This window comes from Trichosurus vulpecula, chromosome 2 (genome assembly GCF_011100635.1).
Source record: "Trichosurus vulpecula isolate mTriVul1 chromosome 2, mTriVul1.pri, whole genome shotgun sequence".
Lineage (NCBI taxonomy): Eukaryota > Metazoa > Chordata > Mammalia > Diprotodontia > Phalangeridae > Trichosurus > Trichosurus vulpecula.
In genome coordinates, this window is record NC_050574.1 from 351,753,585 (window position 1) to 351,763,124 (window position 9,540).

Below are 9,540 nucleotides of genomic sequence, written 5' to 3' on the forward strand. Positions count from 1 at the left end.
AGAGAGAGGAGGTTCCCATCCTGGGAGCAAGGCAAGAAGTAAGCTTTGGGGATGGAGGTATGAAAATGCCTTTATAAGAATTTATAAAACTGAGAGACTGAGGTGTGGGGGGAAATAGAAAACAGGGTGGTGTGATTATGTTGTCTTTTTTCTTGGAACTCATCTAGATAATCTGTGCTTTACTGAACTGAGTTTTGTAGAGTGCTCTCCTTATCTCAACCTTGTGTTACAGGTAATTCAAAATTATCCCATCATACAAATAAGCAAACAGAAGTGCAGAAACTAAACTGAAAGGAAATCTTGTTGAACCTGTCATTTTGCAAATGAAGAAATTGCTACCCACAGAAATAAAATAACAAGTCTGGGAATCAAGGTAAGTGTTGGAGTCCATGGACAAACCTAGGACTCCTGGTCATATCCTTCTGTTTTTGTTACACTCTCCCGAGAGCAACTAAACCGTAGGAACTTCACCTAGATTCCTTCAGACTTAGAAAGACTGATTGCCAAGCCAGAGAAGGGCATGTGTCCTAGGTTAGACTGGCACTGAATATGAGGTAGTTGAAATTGTGCTTAATTAACTAGAAGTCAGGAGGGTGTGGGCTCTAGTTTTGAGCATGTTATTGACAGGATATGGGAAGTCATTTCACATCTCCACGCTTCTATTTCATTATCTGTAAAATTAAGAGTCTTGGATTTTGGACCAGATTATTTCTAAAGGTCCCTCTGATTCTAAATTTTGTGCTTTATAAATCATCTGGAGGACTGGAAATATCCTAATTAAGAGAGGTGTATTCCTAGGTGGTTCAGTCTATGGGTAAAAAGTTCAGGGATTTGGTTTTTATTTGCATCTGTGCTTTTATCTTTTCATCACCATTCCCAAACTGGAGGGTGGCCCTGTAATTAGAACCTTCAGTTTCTCATTTCTCTGTTTTTTTTTTCCCCTCTGTTTTCAACGTTCTCCAGAATATTCGTACTCCCGTTGCCTGATATTTGAAGAGCACCCTTAAATTTTGCAAAATATTTTGCCTATGTCATAAGGGTGGGGGCCAGGGTGGTATGCCCTAGCAGAGGGTCTTATGGACTAAATGTCTCCAGAACTAGTGCCTCCTTTTGTAGAACTCTTCTGAGGAAGTGAAAGAAGAGATTCCAGTCAATAATACGGACAGAACGAAGGAAGGCAGGATGGTGCATGGGACCGTGCTGTCAATAGATGTCCAGCAGAGAGAAGATGGGACGGCTGTGATGGCAGCATGGGCCAAGCTGGTGGCAGATGCTCAGGCCAGGATGAAAGCAGCAACTCGAGGATTTACCCTGGAACAATCAGGAAATCTTGAGGAAGCTGGTAAGTCTTCAATGTTTACCAAATTCTACCCAAAAACAAAGTAATAGTTTGTGAGTTCTTTCTCTGAACTAAGACAGAGCAAAGATGTGAGAAGCAGCTTTGTGGTCTTGAAGTAACTCTGCCTTTCATCTCTCTCTCTTTTAGTTGCACATTTTCCAAAGATGAAGTGTAACACAACTGCCTCAACGCCTCAGAAATTGCAGCCTAAGGAAGTGCCTCCTATGCCCACCCCTCTACCTCCTCTGCATGCCTTGTCCCGGAATAATCTGCAGACATGGTGCCAGAGACTCAATATCAGCAAAAATGGCCGGGTCAGTCAGTCATTCAAGCCAGATAACAAGCATTTATTAAGTGCCTGCTGTGAGTCATGTACTATTATCTGTAAATAAAAATTAAAAAAAAAAAAAGGTAGAAGATAGTCCCTGCTCCCAAGCTGCTCACAGTCTGACAAATAATCTGGTCCAAAATCCAGGACTAATTTTACGGATAATGAAATAGAGGTGTGGGGAGGTGAAACGACTTCCCATATCCTGGCAGACTCACAGTCTAGGAGGTTATACTAATATGAGCAGCAGGGAGGGAAGGACCCTGGTCCTCGCTGCCCTTTATCAGCTGATGGGCTTTCTTCCTCTTCCTCTCCTTTAGAAGCACGTTTTATACAAGAGACTTTTGGAACATGTGTCACCTGAGCAAGTGAGTAATAAGAAAGATGAGGAAAGGCAGCCAAGGTAAGCGGAGTGAGCATTGGACTTGGAATCCAGGAACCCCAGGTCCAAGTCTCCTCTCCACTACTTACTGTCTGTGGGATCTTGGTGACATCACCTCACCTCTCCTGGCCTGTGTCCTCATCTCTGAAATAAGAGGATTGAACTAGATGGTCGCTAATGCCTCTCCCACTTCTAAATCCACTGTATTTCTGCTTAGCTCCTGTAAAAGGCTGATCAAGACAGCTTTGTCTCTGAGAACACCGATTCCTTCTTTTACTTTGCCACCACCTTCTTTTTTTTTGGAGGTGGGGAAAGCAGGGCAGTTGGGGTTAAGTGACTTGCCCAAGGTCACACAGCTAGTAAGTGTGTCAAGTGTCTGAGGCTGTATTTGAACTCAGGTCCTCCTGACTCCAGGGCCAGTGCTCTACTCACTGAGCCAGTTAGCTGCCCCTGCCTCCTTATTTTTATACCTGTTTAACACTCAGACAGCAAACCACAAAGTGAATGGGCACCTAAAGTTTTAGGTTAATATCCTACCTTTGTTATTAACTAGCAGCATGCCCTTGAGCAAGCTGGGCCTCAGTTTCCCATCTGTAAGGTCCTTTGTACTTCTCAAAGGCCATGATAATCCATTGTCCCCTGTGACTGCTTGCTATCTGAAAGCTTTGGGTGGGAGGTAGGTGGAGTATTGAAGTGAGACTGAAGCTTGAGTATCCCTGGGCATTTGTCTTCCCAACAATAACCATGAACTCAATTTATAGGATACTTCCAGCATAGACGAAAAGGCCCATTTGATTAAAATCAAAACAGAAGCCTCAATTGAAGATTCTCCAGGTGAAAGTCTGATGATGGCTAAAGAACCAGAGACAGGGACAAGTAAGAAAAAGAAAAGAGAGGTGACAAAGAACTCTCTTGTGCAGACAGCCAGCATGGCAGCATGGAGTAGACTCATGGCCACAGTGAAGTCCAAGGCAGTGTGGGCCATGCCCACATCTCTTGAGCCTCTTAGGTCCAAGCAATCAGGTAAGACCAACCACTCCTTATTTAGCTTAATTAGCCTAGTTAGCCCTGGGGCATACAAGTATAAGGAGGGACTAGAATTTCCTTAGCCTTGTAATTTTGGGGAGAGGGGGGTGACCACGAGGACACCTAGGAGTGGCGTCATGACCTATAGAGGAATGTGTACATTACAGAAAGCATTTGTGAAATCAAGACAATATAAATTAAGGCTCTGTTTGATGTAGAGAATTGACTCTCCCTCACTTAGGACAGTAATTATCACCACTGCAGATGATGCAGATTGTTTGATTGTCTTCCGTTCCCTTTCTTTTTCTCTCTCCACTTAACTATTTCTCCAGCACAGGATTGTGCCTGTGCACTCTGGGCCTGCCTCAGAGGGTTGTTGAATAGACCTAATATATTGGGGCTATATTAACTAATGTCCAAATGTTTTATAGAAGTAAATAGAGAAATTTCCTTAGAGTCAGGGCCCTGAGGTCTGAAACCAAGAAGCTGTGTGACGGTTGATTGGCATGTCACTTAAAACTTTAGATTCAGGGGAGGAGCCAAGCCAGCAGAAGAAAAACAGGCTTGCCTGAACCTTCCTAAATTCCCATCTAAATGCCTTTAAAATACTGCCTCAAAACAAATTCTGGAGCAGCAGAACCCACAAAAGGACACCGTGAAACAATTTTCTAGGTCGTGACAGCTTAGGTCAGCAAGAAAGGTCTATGGCACCAGGGTGAGAGTGGAGCTCGGTCCAGTACAAGCCATGCCAGTGCAAATTGTACCCCAGCAAACCAGGAGCAAACCTTGAGAGGGACTGAATCAGAACAACAACGCCTGCAGATAGCAAGGGAGTCAAAAAATTGGTCAGAAGGAGATTGCTTTGCCCATGCTCAGATCTGGGTTACAGTCCTGGGTGGTAGTCCCAGGGCAAGAAGGAACACTAACACACCAGAGTTTGGGACCACAGTGGAGGGGAAACCCTCATTCCAGGGCCGAAAACAGTGGTTGTGGTCACTCACAGGCCAGAGCACAGGCCAGCAGAGTAGTAAACACCTCTCCTCAGATCACTGTGGAACAATTGAAAATTAACAGGTCCCTAGAATCTGAAAATAGCTACACAAAAGCCTCTGAAGCTTGGGAAAGTGAACCTTCCACACTGGAAGCAGAGCCCCACTTCAGTATAGAGTTAAAAGTCAAGAAAAGGGCTGGAAAAATGAGCAAACAAGAGAAAAAAATTCTGACCATATAAAGTTACTATGGTGACAAGGAAGATCAAAACACACACTCCAAAGAAAATACGGTCACAGATCTTATATCCAAAACCTGGGGAAAAAAAATATGAATTGGTCTCCAGCCATGAATGAGCTCAGAAAGGATTTTAAAAATCAAGTAAGAAGTAGAGGAAAAATTGGAAAAAGAAATGAGAGTGATGGAAGAAAATCATGAAAGAAGTGTCAACAGCTTGGTAAAGGAGACACAAAAAGTACTGAAAAAAAAAACACTTAAAAAAACAGAATAGGCCAATTGGTAAAAGAGGTTCAAAAACCTAATGAGGAGAAGAATTCCTTGAAAAACTTCACAGAAAAACTCCTTAAAAAGTAGAATTGGCTAAGTGGAAGCTAATGACTTTATGAGACATCAAGAAACAAAACAAATGAAAGGAACGAAAAAATAGAATAAAATGTGAAATTTCTCATTGGAAAAAATAACTGACCTGAAAAAGATCCCGGAGAGATAATTTAAAGATCATTGGACTTCCTGGAAGCCACAATGGAAAAAAGAGCCTAGGGGCAGCTAGATGGAACAGTGAAATAGAGAAGTGGCCCTGGTGTCAGAAGGACCTGAGTTCAAATCCGGCCTTAGACACTTGACACACTTACTACTGTGACCTGGGGCAAGTCACTTAACCCCAATTGCCCTGTACTCCCCTCTTCAAAAAAAAAAAAAAGAAAGAAAAGAAAAAAGACCCTAGAAATCATCTTTCAAGAAATTACCAAGGAAAATTGCTCTGATATTCTAGAACCAGAAGGTAAACTAGAAATTGAAAGAATCTACCTCCTGCTCCTGCAAGAGATCCCAAAATGAGAATTCCCAGGAATATTGTAGCCAAATTCCAGAGCTCCCAGCTCAAGGAGAAGATATTACAAGCAGCCAGAAAGAAACCATCCTAATATCATAGAGCCACAAGATTTAGCATTTTCTACATTAAAGTATGGGAGGGCTTAGAATGTGATATTCTGGAAAGCAAAGGAGCCAGGATTACGAACAACTATCACCTACCCAGCAAAACTGAATAGAACTCTTCAAGGGTAAAAGTAGGTACTCAATGAAATACATTGTCAAGCGTTCCTGATGAAAAGACCAGAACTGAATAGAAATTCTGACTTTGAAATACAAAACTCAAACGAAGCATAAAAAGGTAAACAGGAAAGATAAATCATAAGGATTTCAATAAGGTTAAATTGTTTAAATTCCTGCAGGGGAAAATGATACTTGTACCTCCTAAAAACTCTTAACTAGGGGAGTTAAAACAAGCATACTTAGATGGAGGGCATAGATGTGAGTTGAATATGATTGGATGATTATCTAAAAACATAAAATTAAGGGGTGAGAAAGGAATGCACTGGGATAAGGGGAAAGGGAGAGGTAGAATGGGCAAATTACTTAACTCAAAAGAGCTTTTACAGTGGAGGGGAAGATGTGGGGGTTGGGGGGTAGGGTGAAGCGACGAAACCTTACTGTCATTGGAAGTGGCTCAAAGAGGAAATAACATACACATTCAGTGGGGTATAGAAATATATCTTACCCCACAGGAAAGTGGAAGGGGAAAGAAATAAGAGAAGGGGGAAGTGAAAGAGGGAGGGTGGATTGGGGTAGGTAAAAAGACAGAAACAAAACACTTGAGGATGGACTGGATGAAAGAAGAGGAAAAGTACGATAAACAGAGGGGGAAATAGAATGGAGGTAAATACTCAGTGATCAAAACTGTAAATAAAATTTTGCAGCAAGTTTCTCTGATAAAGACCTCATTTCTCAAATATTTAGAGAACTGAGTCACATTTATAAAAATAAGCCATGCTTCAACTGATGAATGGTCAAAGGATATGAACAGGTATTTTCAGACAAAGTAATCAAAGGTGTTTACAATCATATGGAAAAAATGCTCTAAATCACTATTGATTAGAGAAATGCAAATTAAACAACTCTGAGCCACCATTGCACACTTAGCAATCTAGCTGATCGGAGAGAAAAGAAAAATGACAAATGGTGGAGTGGATGTTGTAAAATTGGGAAACTAATGCACTGTTGGTCAAGTGGTATACTGATTCAACCATTCTGTAGATCACTTTGGAACTATGCCCAAAGGACTATAAAACCATGCATATCCTTTGACCGAGCATTACCACTACTTGGTGTGTTTCTCAAAAATTAAGTTAAAAAGATGTACAAAAATATTTATAGCATCTCTTTTCTGGTGGTAAAGAATTGGAAATTGAGGAGATCCCATCAATTGGGTTATGACTGAACAAATTGTGGTGATAAGGATGGCATACTGTTGTACTATCAGAAATGATGAGCGGGATGCTCTCCGAAAAAACCTGGAAAGACTTACACGAACTGATACATAGTGAAGTGAACAGAACCAAGAGAACATTGTACACAATAACAGCAATATTTTACAACAGTCAGCTGTGAATGATTTAGCTATTCTCAGCAATACAATGACCCAAGAAAATTCTGAAGGATTTTTGATGAAAAATACTATCCATGTCCAGAGAAAGAACTACTGGAGTCTGCATGCAGATTGAAGCATGCTTTTTTCTTTGCTTTCTTTATCTTTCTTGGTTTTTTGTTTGTTTGAGGGCTTGGAGGTTGTTGGGTTTTTTTTTTTGTTAGTTTGTGTTTTCTTTTACAACATGACTAACAAGGAAATTTTGTATGACTGCACGTGTATAGCCTGTATCAGATTGGTTGCCTTTTCAATAAAGGGGAGAGAATTTAGAATTCAAAAAGCAATGTTAAAAATAGTTTTTGCTTGTAATGGTGGAAAAATAAAATATTAGATCATTTTTTAAAAAACATGTCTGGGTCTCATTTTCCTTATCTGTAAAATGAGAGTGGCCGTACTTGTACCACATACTTCACAGGTTGTCCTGAAGAGTGCAATATGTAAATCTGGACATGCTATGAAAATGTGAAATGTTATCTTATGACTTTAAGACAAGAGGTCATAGTGCATTAACAAATTATTGTAAATGTAAATAAAAGTACCTAAAATTGCTTATTGATCAGTTGTTAATGTGTATATAGAGGTCTGGATTATCATTGTACTTCTCTATACTTTCTCCATCTCTCTCCATTCCCCTTCTTTTGTCTCCCCAGATTTACCACGATGGTGTGTAGTACATGGTGAAGCTTTTTCTAATGATGCCCCTGGTTCAGCTCCTTTGGAGTTCCATGCTGGACAGACCTGGGTGCCTGAAAATGATATGTTGATTCCTCTCTTATTACTGCCGACCTGCTCTTTCCCACCCCCACAAGTAGAAGACAATTGGTTGTGCCCTAAATGTGTCGACAGGTAACCTTGAGGTGCCTTCCTGTATGGAAACATTGGGAGGAGGGTACCTTCAATCATTCCTGGGGACCAAGGGGGTAATACGGTTTTTCTTGATTATCCTTGTTATTCAAACAGAAGTTTGAAGTAAAGAGAGAAGTTATTAGGTCTGAATAATTTAATTAATGTCACACACAGTCCTCTTCTAAGAAGGGATATTTGGGATTTCTGTATTGTGCTGAAGTAAGAAAAATTGAGAATGGAAAGCTCATTTCCCCAACCTATACACATTTCTGGAAGAAGGAAATTGAGTCATGTCATAAATAGACCAAGCCTGGCTCAGGCTGGCTGATGTTTAAGATTCAAGGCTAGGAAAAAAAATGAAATACTTGTAGCTGCTAAAGCAGCTTCTTTTAAAAAAAATACTAAACTAGGCATTGGGGGATGGGGTAGGCACTCAGAGCAGAGAAAAATATGTTGATTTAGTTGAGCCATTTCCTAGCATTGATCATGATAATGATTAATTGATCAGAAACCTAGGGGCTCTGAGAAACCACTGATTTTAGCTTTTCTGTTCAAGTGACTGGGAAGCAACATCAACAGGCCAAGCCTTGAAGTCCTCTGAGCCAATCAAGTTTTGAGGACAGTTTCAGCAACTTTTAAGGAAAAACTAGCCTAGCCTCATTGGGGTAGGCTCTTGGACAACTAGACCATCTCACAAAGCAGGGCACTTGGGTGCCACAAACTACCACAAGTGGGGGACCTCATTTTGTCCTGTTCATCATTTGTGGAGTAATATCCCATAAAAATTATTTTTGTTATTTACTGACTGCCACTTGTCACTCTTTGGGGGTACAGTATGACGTAGTCTCTTTGATACCAGGCCGAGTCACTAAGCTTATCTCAATTTCCTTATAGGAATAAAATTCTGATGGACAATGTTCTATAACCATAAAGGACCAAGGCTGCAAGACTGTTTTGAATTCCTCAAGATCCTGACTTAGAAATGTGACTTTCCTTCAACTTAATTTTCTTTCCCACTTATTCCTTGATGTAACTCCCATTTCCATTGGGAGACAGTTTTTATCCACCCAGGATTTTGGTACAGATAGAAAAGTCCTTGTGAATCAACACGGTAGTACATTGTAACCAAGTCCACACGTTATATGGTTTTGATCAGCAGCTGAGGACAGAGAAAGGTGAAAATCTTGCAACCAAATAAAATTTAAGTCTATTCACCATGACGTGGTCATCTTGTCTCCTTTTGCTAAACTACCCAGGACTGACATGGCTATGAATTCTTAAAAAAAAAAAAAAGCCCAACTCCGCAGAATCAAAGGTAACCAAATTCTTTGAATTAGCTAAGAAAATTACTATGGTCACATATTCTAAGATACAACTTCAATGAAAATTGCTATTAATTCCATGCTGCCTCCCCATGCTTATTGTCCATTCACTGGCTCAAAAGATAGCATATAATTCTAAAATATTTTGTACAGAATGTGATCCTGGGGGAGAGAAGACAGCAAAATGGTTAATAAGAAGATAACGTAAGTTGTTTCTTTGTTTAATAAAACTACTTTCATACCCAGTGTGATAAAATGGAAGCACTCCAGTGACTCTGGAACGCTTGACTTGAGTTGATAATTCAGCCTCTTCCTCTACCTGTGTGACTTTGGGAAAGTCATTTAACCTCGTAGCCTGATACTTTTATCAGTCAAGTGAAGGAGTTGGTCTAGATGATCTTTGAGGTTGCTTCCAGCTCTCAATCCATAATCCTTGGATAGTTTGAGCCAATGAGGAGTAGTTTGCAACTCAGTGTAGACCTATATCAGCATACAACTATAAGCAGAAAAATAAGCTTCTTTCCTAAGTCTCTTAAAGACTTACTGCCCTGAGTAGATGGTGTTAAATATGCTTAGAACTGA

At 40.4% G+C, this 9,540-nt stretch overlaps 1 pseudogene; it reads left to right on the forward strand.

Annotated features, from left to right (window-relative positions):
• The first annotated feature begins 323 nt into the window (after positions 1–323).
• Positions 324–8,561, forward strand: LOC118835712 (annotated as a pseudogene).
• Positions 8,562–9,540: the final 979 nt, after the last annotated feature.